General features: G+C 45.9%; 1 protein-coding gene across 1 annotated transcript in view; it reads left to right on the top strand.

Annotated features, from left to right (window-relative positions):
* Positions 1 to 15,424, top strand: part of hpca (hippocalcin) — a 75,730-nt gene that overhangs the window by 18,877 nt on the left and 41,429 nt on the right. The window lies entirely within an intron of this gene.

The following is a 15,424-nucleotide window of genomic DNA, read 5'->3' as shown; positions in this document are numbered from 1 at the left end:
CACTGGGGCCTCCCACTCCTCTTTCTATTCTGGTTCGAGCCAGCAAGGCACACCTGTATTTGGGGAGTTTTCCCGTTCTTCTCTGCAGATCCTCTCAAGCTGTCAGGTTGGATGGAGAGCGTCGCTACTTTCAGGTCTCTACAGAGATGTTCGATCGGGTTCAAGTCAGGGCTCTGGTTTGCCCACTCATGTCAATCCTGCATTGTCTTGGCTGTGTGCGTAGGGACGTTGTCTTGTTGGAAGGTGAACCTTCGGCTCAGGTCCCGAGTGCACTGGAGCAGGTTTTCATCAAGGATCTTTCTTTACATTACTCAGTCCCCTTGATCCTGACTAGTCTCCCAGTTCCTGCTGCTGAAAAACATCCCACAGCATGATGCTGCCACCACCATGCTTCACCGTAGGGATGGTGCCAGGTTTCCTCCAGATGTGACACTTGGCATTCAGGCTCTCTAATGAGTTGGATAAACAATACTTTCCTTTGGATATTTTGTCTCGATTTTTGAGCAGCTGAAGGACAAATTGCACAGACAACAGGTAGAGTAATTTTTTATGTAATTTTATGAAACATTCTGGCTTCTAAGCAACATTTCCACAATGTTTGTCTCATGCTTTATATAGCAATTAATTGAGTATTGCAGCCTGATTAATCAGACTAGTTGCAGCAGTGCTTTCCTACTGGATTCAACTGCATGAAGGAAAAAGGAAATGTATGTTAAAAACAAGAAGGACTGCAGCCTGTTGATGTTGACTAGTGGAACAGCCTGGCTCCTGTTGTACTAAGCTACAGGACTTTGTCTCCACTGTGCAACAAGCAGAGAGATGAGCCAGTATCCTACAGTACGGCAGAGGGTATAGAGGGTTTTTCTTTCCTTTTCTCTAACAGAATGAAGTCAGTCCATCTGAGTTTCATACCTGCAGAGATATAAATGGGTACCTGTAGGACGTTGCTGCTTCCTGTCACTTTGTATGTCTCTCTCTCTTTCTGTTAAAGAGCCCCGGCTAGAAGAGACAGTCAGTCAGGCAGGCAGAGATGCTACCACAGGGGTGAACTGGAGATGTCTCAGGCAGAGCAGAGCAGAGCCAATGTGATCTCGACAGTTGTATGGTTTAGGCAACCTGTGGATTGAGCAGAAGGGGAGCTATCCTAATAGCTGAGGGGAATAGCAGGCTGCTCAGCACAAATCACTGTGGACCTGGAGAGTAACAAGGGAATAGCAGGCTGCTCAAATCAAATCTTATTGGTCACATACACATGGTTAGCAGATGTTATTGTAGGTGTAGCGAAATGCTTATGCTTCTAGATCAACAGTGCAGCAGTATCTAACAGGTAATATCTAACAAATTCCACAACAAAACCTAATACACACAATCTAGTAAAGGAATGGGATGAGAATATATAAGTATAAAATATATGGATGAGCAGTGACAGAGCGGCTCAGATGCAATAGATAGTAAAGAATAGATAGTGAAGGATACAGTATACATCATATACATATGAGATGAGTAATGTGAGATATGTAAACATTCTTAAAGTGGCATTATTAAAGTGACTAGTGTTCAATTTATTAAAGTGGCCAATGATATCAAGTCTGTAGGTAGGCAGCCGCCTCTCTGTGCTAATGGTGACTGTAAGAAGCTGTTTTTCAATCTCTCTGTCACAGCTTTGATGCATCTGTAATGACCTCGCCTTCTGGATGGAAGCGGGGTGAACAGGCAGTGGCTCGGGTGGTTGTTGTCATGATGATCTTTTTTGACTTCCTGTGACATTGGGTGTTGTAAGGTGTGCTGGAGGGTAGGTAGTTTGCCCCCGGTGATGCGCTTGGCAGACCGCACCACCCTCTGGAGAGCCCTGCGGTTGAGGGCGGTGCAGTTGCCATACCAGGCGGTGATAAAGCCCGACAGGATGCTCTCAATTGTGCACCTGTAAAAGTTAGTGAGGGTTTTCGGAGACAAGCTACATTTTTTCAGCCTCCTTAAGGTTGAAGAGGCACTATCTGTGTGCATGGACCATTTCAGTTTGTCAGTGATATGTACAACAAGGAACTTTAAACTTTCCACCTTCTCCACTGCTGTCCCGTTGATGTGGATAGGGGGGTGCTCCCTTTGCTGTTTCTTGAAGTCCACAATCATCTCTTTTGTTTTGCTGACGTTGAGTGAGAGGTTATTTTCCTGACACCACACTCCAAGGGCCCTCACCTTCTCCCTGTAGGCTGTCCTGACGTTGTTGGTAATCAAGCCTACCACTGTAGTGTCGTCTGCAAACTTGATGGTTAAGATAGAGGCATCCATGGCCACGCAGTCGTGGGTGAACAAGGAGTAGAGGAGGGGGCTGAGAATGCACCCATGTGGGGCCCCAGTGTTGAGGATCAGCGGAGTGGAGATGTTTCTACCTTCACCACCTGGGGGCGGCCTATCAGGAAGTCCAGGACCCAGTTGCACAGGGCGGGGTCGAGACCCAGGGTCTCAAGCTTAATGATGAGTTTGGAGGGTACAATGGTGTTGAATGCTGAGCAGTAGTCAATGAACAGCATTCTTACATAGGTATTCCTCTTGTCCAGATGGGATAGGGCAGTGTGCAGTGTGATGGCGATTGCATCGTCTGTGGACCTATTGGGACGGTAAGCAAAATGGAGTGGGTCTAGGGTGAGGTAGGGTGGAGGTGATATGATCCTTAACTAGTCTCTCAAAGCACTTCATGATGACAGAAGTGAGTGCTACGGGGCGATATTAATTTAGTTCAGTTACCTTAGCTTTCTTGGGAACAGGAACAGTGGTGGCCATCTTGAAGCATGTGAGAACAACAGACTGGTATAGGGATTGATTGAATATGTCCGTAAACACACCAACCAGCTGGTCTGCGCATGCTCTGAGGACACGGCTAGGGAAGCCGTCTGGGCCGGCAGCCTTGCGAGGGTTAACAGGAGAGCCCACAGTCTTTGGTAGCGGGCTGCGTCGGTGCCACTGTATTGTCCTCAAAGCCGCAAAGAAGTTGTTTAAATTTGTCTATGAGCAAGACGTCGACAGGGCTGGTTTTCTTATTGGAATCCGTGATTGTCTGTAGACCCTGCCACATACTTCACGTGTTTGAGCCGTTGAATTGCGACTCCACTTTGTCTCTATACTGACACTGCTTGTTTGATTGCATTACGGAGGGAATAACTACACTGTTTGTATTCGGCCATGTTTCCAGTCGCCTTACCATGATTAAATGCAGTGGTACGTACTTTCAGTTTTGCGCGAATGCTGCCATCAATCCACAGTTTCTGGTTAGGGAAGGTTTTAATAGTCACAGTGGGTACAACATCTCAATACACTTTCTTATAAACTTGCTCACCGAGTCAGCGTATACGTCAATGTTGTTGTCTGAGGCTACCCGGAACACATCCCAGTCCACGTGATCGAAGCAATCTTGAAGCATGGAATCCGATTGGTCAGACCAGCGTTGGATAGACCTAAGCACAGGTGCTTCCTGTTTTAGTTTCTGCCTATAGGAAGGGAGTAACAAGATGGAATCATGGTCAGATTTGCAAAAGGAGGGTGGGGGAGGGCATCGCGGGAAGTTTGAGTAGCAATGGACGAGCATGTACTACAATCGATATGCTGATAGAATTTAGGTAGCCTTGTTCTAAAATTAGCTTTGTTAAAATCCCCAGCTACAATAAATGCAGCCTCTGGATATATGGTTTCTAGTTTGGATAAAGTTCAGTAAAGTTCCTTGATGGCCGTCTTGGTATCCACTTGCGGGGGGATATACACGGTTGTGACAATAACCCCAGGACATTTCTCTTGGGAGATAATACGGTCGGCATTTGATTGTGAGGAATTCTAGGTCAGGTGAACAAAAGGACTTGAGTTATTGTATGTTGTTACAATTACACCATGAGTCGTTAATCATGAAACATACACCCCCGCCCTTCTTCTTACCGAAGAGATGTTTATTCCTGTCGGTGCGATGCACTGAAAATCCTTTTGGCTGTACGTACTCCTACAGCATGTCCTCAGCTAGAAACAGAATATGTTATAATCCAGGATATCTCTTTGGAAAGCAACTCTTGTCCTGATTTTGTCAACCTTGTTAACCTCTCTTGGGTAGGGGGCAGTATTTTCATGTCCGGATGAAAAGTGTGCCCAAAGTAAACTGCCTGTTACTCAGGCCCAGAAGCTAGGATATGCATATAATTGGTAGATTTGGATAGAAAACACTCTAAAGTTTCTGAAACAGTTTTTTGTTGTTGTTGAGTATAACAGAACTGATATGGCAGGTGAAACCTTGAGGACAAACCATCCCAAAAAAACACATTTTCAGCCTAGCACTGTTTTCAATGGCTGTCACTTTTATTATAAGGCAACATCCTCTCAGACTGCAATTCCTAGGGCTTCCACTAGATGTCAACAGTCTTTAGAAAGAGTTTCATGCTGTTTTTTGGAAAAATGAGCCAGAAATTGTAGTTGTTCTAGGTGGCTCCCATTTTGGCTGTATTGTTTTCAAGCGCGTGGAAGTGAACGCGTTCTTTGGTATTTTTCTGCGGTAAAGACAATAACGATTCTCCGTCTTAAATTTTATTGTTTATTTATGTATTAGGGTACCTAAGGTTTGATTATAAATGTTGTTTGACCTGTTTGGAAAAGTTTATTAGTAACGTTTGGGACTCATTTTGTATCCATTTTGATGGAGGGAAACTGGGTGGATTATTGACTGAATCGCGCCAGATAAACTGAGTTTTTATGGATTTAAAGAAGGACATTATCGAACAAAAGGACCATTTGTGATGTATCTGGGACCTTTTGGAGTGCCAACAGAAGAAGATCATCAAAGGTAAGGCATTTATTATATCGCTATTTCTTACTTCGCACCTACCTGGTTGAAATATGTTTTTCATGCTTTTGTATGCGGGCGCTGTCCTCAAATAATTGCATGGTGTGCTTTCGCCGTAAAGCCTTTTTGAAATCTGACATAGTGGCTGGATTAACAAGAAGTTAAGCTTTATTTTGATGTATTACACTTGTGATTTTATGAAAGTTAAACATTTATAATTCTGTAGTTTGAATTTCGCGCTTTGCAATTTCACCGGATATTGACATCATGGGAAAATCAAAAGAAATCAGGCAAGACCTCACAATTTTGTCTTCCTCCACAAGACTCAGTCTTCCTTGGGAGCAATTTCCAAATGCCTGAAGGTACCAAGTTCATCTGTACAAATAATAATACGCAAGTATAAACACCATGGGACTATGCAGCCTCCATACCGCTCAGGAAGGAGACGCGTTCTGTCTCCTAGAGATGGACGTTCTTTGGTGCGAGAAGTGCAAATCAATCCCAGAACAACATCAAAGGACCTTGTGAAGATGCTGGAGGAAACAGGTACACAAATATCTATATCCACAGTAAAATGTGTCCAAGTTAAACCATTTTAAGTCAATGCTACCTAATACTAATCGAGTGTATGAAATCTTCTGGCCCGCTGGGAATGTGATGAAACAAAATAAAAGCTGAAATAAATCATTCCCTCTACTATTATTCTGACATTTCACATTCTTAAAATAAAGTGGTGATCCTATCTGACCTAAGACAGGGAATTTTTACTAGGATTAAATGTCAGGAGTTGTGAAAAACTGTGTTTAAATGTATTTGGCTAAGGTGTATGTAAACTTCTGACTTCAACTGTAGGTATGTGGTTGGATGACAAGTTGGCCCATAAAGTTATTATGGATAATCTTGTGAGGAAGCTTAAATTAAAATTGGGTTTTTATTTTCGTAATAAGGTTGCTTCCCGCTTATGGCTAGAAAGAAGCTTGTTCAGGCCACTTTTCTCTGTAGTTGACTATGGTGACTTGTTGTATATCATGCAGCCTCCTCTGTCTTACAGAGACTGGACTCTGCTAATCATGCATCCTCCTCTGTCTTACAGAGACTGGACTCTGTTTATCATGCATCCTCCTCTGTCTTACAGAGACTGGACTCTGTTTATCATGCAGCCTCCTCCGTCTTACAGAGACTGGACTCTGTTTATCATCCAGCCTCCTCCATCTTACAGAGACTGGACTCTGCTAATCATGCATCCTTGCGCTTTATTACAAATGCCAAGTCACTCACCCACCATTGCACCGTGTACCAAATGGTAGGTCGGACCTCACTTTATATTCGCAGAAAAATACATTTGTATGTGTTCATCTACAAAGCCCTTTTGGGTAAACTCCCTCTTTACCTCTGTAGTCTGGTCTCCTTCACCACCAACAGTTACCATACCCGGTCTGCTAGGTGGTTGCTACTTAAGGTCTCCGGGACATTTACAGTATTAGGCAAGACTGCTTTCTCTTCTTGTGCACCAGACTCATGGAATAGTCTACAATCCATGCTTCATCTAGATATGTTAGTGCCACTGAATGAATTTAAAATATTGATGGGAGACTCTGTTTACGGAGGAGTGTAAATGCTTGTTTTAATCTGGATCATGTTGTATTGTATTGTTGTATGTTTTAATTATGTAATGTATTGATTGTTGCTGCCTTCTTGGCCAGGTCTCCCTTGAAAAGACACTCTGGGTCTCAATGGGCTTTTCGTGGTTAAATAAAGGTTAAATAAAAATGTATAAATTGCCCTTGCTAGTTTGATTGTATTGACATCCCTAGCCTTAGTTCCATTAGTCAGTTTTGGTCCAGAATATTGAGTCATTGAAACTGAAACAGAGCATCCTGAATGGAGGCAGCAGACGATGTACCAGGCCAGCTGTGATTTACCACCTGATAGCAGTATTCTTTGGATTATCAAGAAATGTATTGGTGAATTATATTAATCATGCATTGAACTACGTCCATCTATTCTGCCAACAATGCCTTAGTGTACGCCATGGAACGTTGACTCAAATATAACCTATTTTTAAAATCCTGTTTGAAGTCGGTTTTGTAGCATAAACTGTGAATTTGATATTTTTGACTGATATTACAATCTGTTTGTTTCATATCTGCAAAGTAGTTCAAACGTTGTCAGCTCCACTATGAACTTTAGGTCACTGGTTACTTTGTGTGAAATTACTTAAATGTGAAATGTTTTTTGCAATGGGAAGTAATAGCTGTACATTTCAACTGGGAAATGATTAATGGTTGTGTTTTTGTATTCTTATGCTTATCCTTGAACATCGTGCTGTGTGTGACTGCTGTCCTTCCATCAGCCCTGTCTGGTGGTAAAGTGGTGCTTTACCATCATGCTGTGTGTGACTGCTGAACTTCCATCAGCCCTGTCTGGTGGTGTAGTGGTATTTTACCATCGTGCTGTGTGTGACTGCTGTCCATCCATCAGCCCTGTCTGGTTGTGTAGTGGTGCTTTACCATCATGCTGTGTGTGACTGCTGTCCTTCCATCAGCCCTGTCTGGTGGTGTAGTGGTGCTTTACCATCATGCTGTGTGTGACTGCTGTCCTTCCATCAGCCCTGTCTGGTGGTGTAGTGGTGCTTTACCATCATGCTGTGTGTGACTGCTGTCCTTCCATCAGCCCTGTCTGGTGGTGTAGTGGTGCTTTACGATCATGCTGTGTGTGACTGCTGTCTTTCCATCAGCCCTGTCTGGTGGTGTAGTGGTGCCTGGAGAAGTGGGTAGACTCTAATTTTGCCAAAAAGTTCCCAAATGGCCAGATGTTCACTCTCAAAATCACACTTTTTTTATATAGAAAAAAATAAATATGTGATGGTCTAAGTCAACAGTATAAACCACATCAATCTGATTGGTTGGGCCTGTCAGGGACTGTCTCCCCAGGCTCATTCATGTCTACACCCCTGATGCGAACAGCCTATGATGGCAATTGCACATTACAAATAGCCTACTAAACAACACTTCAGACCAAACTTTTTCAATACCTGGTTTACATACCCATTGTTGCCTTAGTTAGCATTTACTGGTAGATGTCATACGTTTAAACATCTTTCCTACACTACCTGCTACCAATGTCATCCTTCTGTGAGCTGCTCCATGCCAAAACCAGCTGAGAGCTGCACACACTTGCTACAAAGCCATAAAAGCTAGAATATGCATATTATTAGTATATTTGGATAGAGAACACTCTGAAGTTGCTAAAACTGTTTAAATGATGTCTGTGAGTATAACAAAACTCATATGGCAGGCAAAAACCCAAGAAAAATCCAACCAGGAAGTGGGAAATCTGAGGTTGGTCGATTTTCAACTCAGCTCCTATTGAAGATACAGTGGGATATTGGTCATGTTGCACTTCCTAAGGCTTCCACTAGATGGCAACAGTCTTTAGAACCTTGTCTGATGCTTCTACTGTGAAGTGGGGTCGAAGGAGAAGGGAATGAGTAAGGTCTGCCATAAGCTGACCATGCTCTGACCATGCGCGTTCACATTCTGAAGACAATGGAATTCTCCGGTTGGAACATTATTGAAGATTTATGTTAGAAACATCCTAAATATTGATTCAATACATCATTTGACATGTTTCTACTGACTGTTACGGAACTTTTGACATTTCCAAAAAGGTTTGGTATACCTCAACTGCTTTTCCCGGACTTAAAGGCTTTAATTGCATGAAGAAGTTCCTCCTCTGTAATTTGGCCTACACATGAGTCTTTCTGTACAGCTGTTAATTTCACATTATTTACATTATCTCTCAAATTTTTTTTTTTTGGTGAATCATGGTTGACTCTGTCATTTCTAACAAGTTTCAGTAAGTTATTTTTGGTCGCATCTCTATCTTGAAGATTAATAAAGATATTGGTGCATTTTCCACTATATTCCCTACAGTTCGCTTTATTTAAAAAATATATATTACACTTCATCTTTCTTGAATAAGTTCCTCCATTACTTTTTTTCCCTCTAACGTATTCTGTGCCTCTATGATACAATTTTTATTGCTATCTACAGTAGTTGGCATTCTTGGGCACAGGGACTATGCTGGTCTGTTTGAAACAGACTGGGTCAGGGAGAGGTTGAAAATGTAATTGAAGACACTTGCCAGCTGGTCAGCGCCTGCTATGGGTACGTGTTCGTCTGGTACTGCGGCATTGTGAATGTTAACATTTTTAAAGACTCACATCGGCTACAGAGAGCGTGATCAACCAGTCATCTGGAACAGCATCACTGGGCAGCTCGCGGCTGGGTTACCCTTCGTAATCCGTGATAGTTGTCAAGCCCTGCCACATCTGACCAGCATCAGAGACGGTGTGGTTGGATTCAATCTTAGTCCTGTATTGACGCTTTGTCTGTTTATAGTGTTTGACCAGAATTGACTACAAAGTGTAAAATAGGAACATTTTGGTAATGAAGTCAGTCTCGTCCAAAACTGAATGTTGTGTAAATCCATTTGAACTCAATCCCTTTTTCACAGCACCCGTTTTGATTCGAACAAAACCTTCCATACATATTTGTCCATTGTGGAAGTGCTCAGAAAGGGACATGTGGACCTGAATGACAAAAGTTGACCTATTTTCCATATCCCATCATACCATGAAACATCTATGTCTTCATCATTGGAAAATATAAATGATTGATATTCATATAATTTAAAGCTTAAAAAACGACTTTCTAATTTAAAAAATACTTCATCTGAAGAGGAGAGGCGAGAAGGATCAGAGGACCAAAATGCGGCGTGGTATGTGTTCATGGTGAATATTTAATTAAAGAAAGTACTGAACACTGAACACAAAACAATAAACCAATAACGACCGTGAAGCTATAAATGAGACCTGTGCTGATATAAGCAACTAACATAGACAATCACCCACAAACAAACAGTGCAACCCAGGCTACCTAAGTATGATTCTCAATCAGAGACAACTAATGACACCTGCCTCTGATTGAGAACCATACTAAGCCGAAAAACATACAAATCCCCAAATCATAGAAAAACAAACATAGACTGCCCACCCCAACTCACGCCCTGACCATACTAAATACAGTGCCTTGCGAAAGTATTCGGCCCCCTTGAACTTTGCGACCTTTTGCCACATTTCAGGCTTCAAACATAAAGATATAAAACTGTATTTTTTGTGAAGAATCAACAACAAGTGGGACACAATCATGAAGTGGAACGACATTTATTGGATATTTCAAACTTTTTAACAAATCAAAAACTGAAAAATTGGGCGTGCAAAATTATTAGCTCGGGACAGAGGGGCGGAAGCTCGGGACAGAGGGCGAAAGCTCTGGCGCCTCTGGGCTGAGGGGCTCTGGCGCCTCAGACTCCGGCAGCGCCAGACAGGCGGGAGACTCCGGCAGTGCCGGACAGGCGGGAGACTCCGGCAGCGCCAGACAGACAGGACCACCTGTAGGGAGGAGACAGAGAAACAGCCTGGTGCGTGGGGCTGCCACAGGACCCACCAGGCTGGGGAGACCTCCAGGAGGCCTGGTGTTAGGAGGAGGCACCTGAAGGACCGGGCTGTGGGGGAGCACTGGAGCTCTGGTGCGCAGTCTTGGAACCACTCCCCTAGGCTGGATCACTACTCTAGCCCGGACCTTCCAGAGTGCAGGCACAGGTTGAACCGGGCTGTGGGTAAGCACGGGAGATCTAGTGCCTACTACACGCACCTCTCCCTTAGGCTCCACTCCCATATTTGCCCGAGCACGAGCGGAGCGCAGGCATAGGACGCACTGCACCCTCCCAGCGCCCCGGAGACACAGCACGCAGAGCCGGCGCAGGATACCCTGGCCCGAAACGGCGTACCGGCGACCAGACACGCTGAGCAGGCATCATACACCCTGGCTGGATGCCCACACTCGCATGACACTCTCGGGGGGCTGCCCTATAGTGCACCGGGCTATAGGCACGTACTGGCGACACCGTGCGCTTAACCGCATAACACGGTGCCTGACCAGTAACGCGCTGCTTATAATAAGCACAAGGAGTGAGCTCAGGTCTGCTACCTGGCTTAGCCCCACACCTCGTGTGCCTCCCCCCCCATTTTTGGGGGGGGCTGCCTCTCGTACCTGTCGCTGCCGTGCTGCCTCCTCATATCGCCGCCGCTCAGCTTTCGCTGCCTTTGGGGCGGCAATATTCCCCAGCCTGTGCCCAGGGTCCCTCTCCATTCAATATCTCCTCCCATGTCCAGGAGTCCTGTGATGCTGGCCGCTGTTGTTGCTGCTGCCGCTGCTGTTGTCGCTGTCCTTTACCACGCCGCTTGGTCCTTGGTTGGTGGGTGATTCTGTCTCCTGTGTCAGTGTTTGTACCACACGGGACTGTTTCGGGTTTTCATGTTTCTTGTTTTGTAGTCTATTTCATGTATAGTTTCGTTATTAAAATAACCATGAATTATAACTACGCTGCGTCTTGGTCTAATCCCTGCTACACCTCTTCTTCAGAGGAAGAGGAAGAAGAGAACCGTTACAGAACCACCCACCACAACAGGACCAAGCGGCGTGGTGACAAGCAGCCAGCATCAAAAGACTCATGGACTTGGGAACAGATATTGAACGGAGAGGGCTGGGAATATCGCCACCCCAAAGCAGAGCTGGAGGCAGCGAAAACAGAGAGGCGGCATTACGAGGAGCAGGAGAGGCAGCGATGTCAGGATTTCGGGACATGGGAGCAGAATCTGGACTACACAACTTGGGAAGAGATAGACAGGTGGTCGGTCGACCCAGGGAGAGTGCCGGAGCCCGCCTGGGATTCGATGGAGCAGTGCAAGGAAGGTTACATGAGAATGAGGGTGGCGATGCGAGCACGGCGGCGCGGTAGTAAGCCCGAGAGTCAGCCCCAAAAATGTCTTAGGGGGGTGGAGTATGGCGAAGCCAGGTAGGAGACCTGCGCCAACTTTCTGTGCTTACCGGAGAGCGAGAGAGACCGGGCAAGCACCGTGTTATGCTGTGGAGCGCACAGTGTCTCCAGTGCGGGTGCATAGCCCGGTGCGGTACATACCAGCTCCTCTTATCGGCCGGGCTAGAGTGGGCATCGAGCCAGGTAAGGTTGGGCAGGCTCGATGCTCAAGAGCTCCAGTGCACCTGCACGGTCCGGTCTATCCAGTGCCACCTACACGCACCAGCCCTCCGGTGGCAGCCCCCCGCACCAGGCTTCCTATGCGTGTCCAGAGCCCAGTACTCCCTGTTTCTCCTCCCCGCACTCGCCCTGAGGTGCGTGTCCTCGGCCCAGTACCACCAGTGCCGGCACCACGCATCAGGCTTATAGTGCGTCTCATCTGTCCAGCGCTGCTAGAGCCTTCCTCCTCTCCAGCGCAGCCGGAGTCTCCCGCCTGCCCGGCGCTGCCAGAGCTCCCGCCCCTCAGTCCAGAGGCGCCAGAGCCCTCATTCCAGAGGCGCCAGAGAGGCGCCAGAGGCGTTGCCGGAGCTTCCCGTCTGCCCAGCGCCATCAGAGTCGCCAGTCTGCCCAGTGCCGCCTGAGCTACCCGTCTGCCCAGCGCCATCAGAGTCGCCTGTCTGCCCAGCGCCGCCTGAGCCACCCGTCTGCCCAGCACCGCCAGTGCCGCCATTCTGCCCAGCGCCGCCAGTGCCGCCAGTCTGCAAGGAGCCGCCAGTGCTGCCAGTCTGCAAGGAGCCGCCAGTGCCGCCAGTCAGCCAGGATCCGCCAGTCAGCCAGGATCTGCCAGAACTGCCAGTCAGCCAGGATCTGCCAGAACTGCCAGTCAGCCAGGATCTGCCAGAACTGCCAGTCAGCCAGGATCTGCCAGAGCCATCAGTCAGCCAGGATCCGCCAGTCTGCCACGATCCGCCATTCAGCCAGGATCCGCCAGTCAGCCAGGTTCTGCCAGAACTGCCAGTCAGCCAGGATCTGCCAGATCCATCAACCTGCCTGAGCTTCCTCTCAGTCCTGAGCTTCCTCTCAGTCCTGAGCACCCCTCAGTCCTGAGCTTCCCCTCAGTCCCGAGCTTCCCCTCAGTCCCGAGCTTCCCCTCAGTCCCGAGCTTCCCCTCAGTCCCGAGCTTCCCCTCAGTCCTGAGCTACCTCAGTCCCGAGCTGCCCCTCAGTCTGGAGCTGCCCCTCAGTCCAGTGGGGCCCGTTGTTAGGGTTCCTAGGCCAAGGTCAGCGGCGAGGGTCGCCACTCAAGGGACGCTAAGGAGGTGGACTAAGACAATTATGGAGTGGGGTCCACGTCCAGCGCCAGAGCCGCCACCGCGGACAGATGCCCACCCAGACCCTCCCCTATAGGTTTAGGTTGTGTGGTCGGAGTCCGCACCTTGGGGGTACTGTCACGTTCTGACCATAGTTCTTGTGTGTTTTCCTTGTTTTAGTGTTGGTCAGGACGTGAGCTGGGTGGGCATTCTATGTTGTGTGTCTGGTTTGTCTTTTGCTATGTTTGGCCTGATATGGTTCTCAATCAGAGGCAGGTGTTAGTCATTGCCTCTGATTGGGAACCATATTTAGGTAGCCTGTTTTGTTTTGGGTTTTGTGGGTGGTTGTCTCCTGTGTCAGTGTTTGTACCACACGGGACTGTTTCGGGTTTTCATGTTTCTTGTTTTGTAGTCTATTTCATGTATAGATTCGTTATTAAAAGAACCATTAATTATAACTACGCTGCATCTTGGTCTGATCCCTGCTACACCTCTTCTTCAGAGGAAGAAGAGAACCGTTACAATTTTACATCATCTGAGGTGTTTGTGTTAAGGCCGACATCAGTTGAGACACAACATGCTCTTGAATACAGGGTGGGTCTCATGTTTTGGCTGATAAATGTACTAAAAAGGGAATAACATTTAAGTTTTGACTTTCAAATGGTACCATAAAGATGATTAGAGGTCCACACATCAGAGAATGTTGACTTGAATGGGAATATCAGTTGTTTTAAATGATGCTGTCAATCCTCCATAGGAAATCTATAGGAAATCATAGACATATGATGATAACACAATATTTTTTTTTATTTATTTATTTTTATTTTATTTCATCTTTATTTAACCTGGTAGGCAAGTTGAGAACAAGTTCTCATTTACAATTGCGACCTGGCCAAGATAAAGCAAAACAGTTCGACACATACAACGACACAGAGTTACACATGGAGTAAAACAAACATAGAGTAAATAATACAGTAGAAACATAAGTCTATATACGATGTGAGCAAATGAGGTGAGATAAGGGTGGTAAAGGCAAAAAAAAGGCCATGGTGGTGAAGTAAATACAATATAGCAAGTAAAACGCTGGAATGGTAGATCTGCAGTGGAAGAATGTGCAAAGTAGAAATACAAATAATGGGGTGCAAAGGAGCAAAATAAATAAATAAATACAGTAGGGAAAGAGGTAGTTGTTTGGGCTAAATTATAGATGGGCTATGTACAGGTGCAGTAATCTGTGAGCTGCTCTGACAGCTGGTGCTTAAAGCTAATAAGGGAGATAAGTGTTTCCAGTTTCAGAGATTTTAGTAGTTCGTTCCAGTCATTGGCAGCAGAGAACTGGAAGGAGAGGCGGCCAAAGAAAGAATTGGTTTTGGGGGTGACTAGAGAGATATACCTGCTGGAGTGCGTGCTACAGGTGGGTGATGCTATGGTGACAAGTGAGCTGAGATAAGGGGGACTTTACCAAGCAGGGTCTTGTAGATGACATGGAGCCAGTGGGTTTGGCGACAAGTATGAAGCGAGGCCAGCCAACGAGAGGGTACAGGTCGCAATGGTGGGTAGTATATGGGGCTTTGGTGACAAAACGGATGGCACTGTGATAGACTGCATCCAATTTGTTGAGTAGGGTATTGGAGGCTATTTTGTAAATGACATCGCCGAAGTCGAGGATTGGTAGGATGGTCAGTTTTACAAGGGTATGTTTGGCAGCATGTTTGGCATCATGCTTTGTTGCGAAATAGGAAGCCAATTCTAGATTTAACTTTGGATTGGAGATGAGATAGACATGACATGTTATGAGATAGACAATAGACATGACATGTTGAGAAAGTTGATGAAAGAAATCTGACAGGCCAAGGCAAACTTTTTTATTGACATAATTGGTGAAGCAAAGGGAAATTCTAAATTGATCTGGGAGAATCTAAAAAAGTTAACAGGGAAAGACCATAGTAACACTGCAAAAAGACTAGAAATCATGGTGAATGACAATCTAACACAGGATGCAGTCGAAATAGCAATAGCCTTCAATTCCTAATATATTTACTCTGGCAGGGTACTGACACAGAACCCCTCCACTGGTTTCTTGGGCTCAGTGCTAGTGAATGACACTCAACCTGTCTTCATCATAAGCGAGGTTTCTGAGTCAAAGGTGAACAAGGTGATTAGCTACAAAGAGTCACTCATTGGCCCCACCAACACATCTATTGGTCCATACCCTTGGTGTTTCCAAGGGTATGGAAGTCTGCCATAATAATGGCCATCTTTAAATCGGTGACCCTGCTGACGTGAGCAACTACAGGCCCAATGACTGGAATGAATTGCAAAATCACTGAAGCTGGAGACTCATATCTCCCTCACTAACTTAAAGCATCAGCTATCAGAGCAGCTTACAGATCATTGCACCTGTACATAGCCATCTG

Source organism: Oncorhynchus tshawytscha, linkage group LG31 (genome assembly GCF_018296145.1).
Source record: "Oncorhynchus tshawytscha isolate Ot180627B linkage group LG31, Otsh_v2.0, whole genome shotgun sequence".
NCBI lineage: Eukaryota > Metazoa > Chordata > Actinopteri > Salmoniformes > Salmonidae > Oncorhynchus > Oncorhynchus tshawytscha.
The sequence above is the reverse complement of the archived record's forward strand: the minus strand, read 5'-3'. Positions and strand labels throughout refer to the sequence as shown.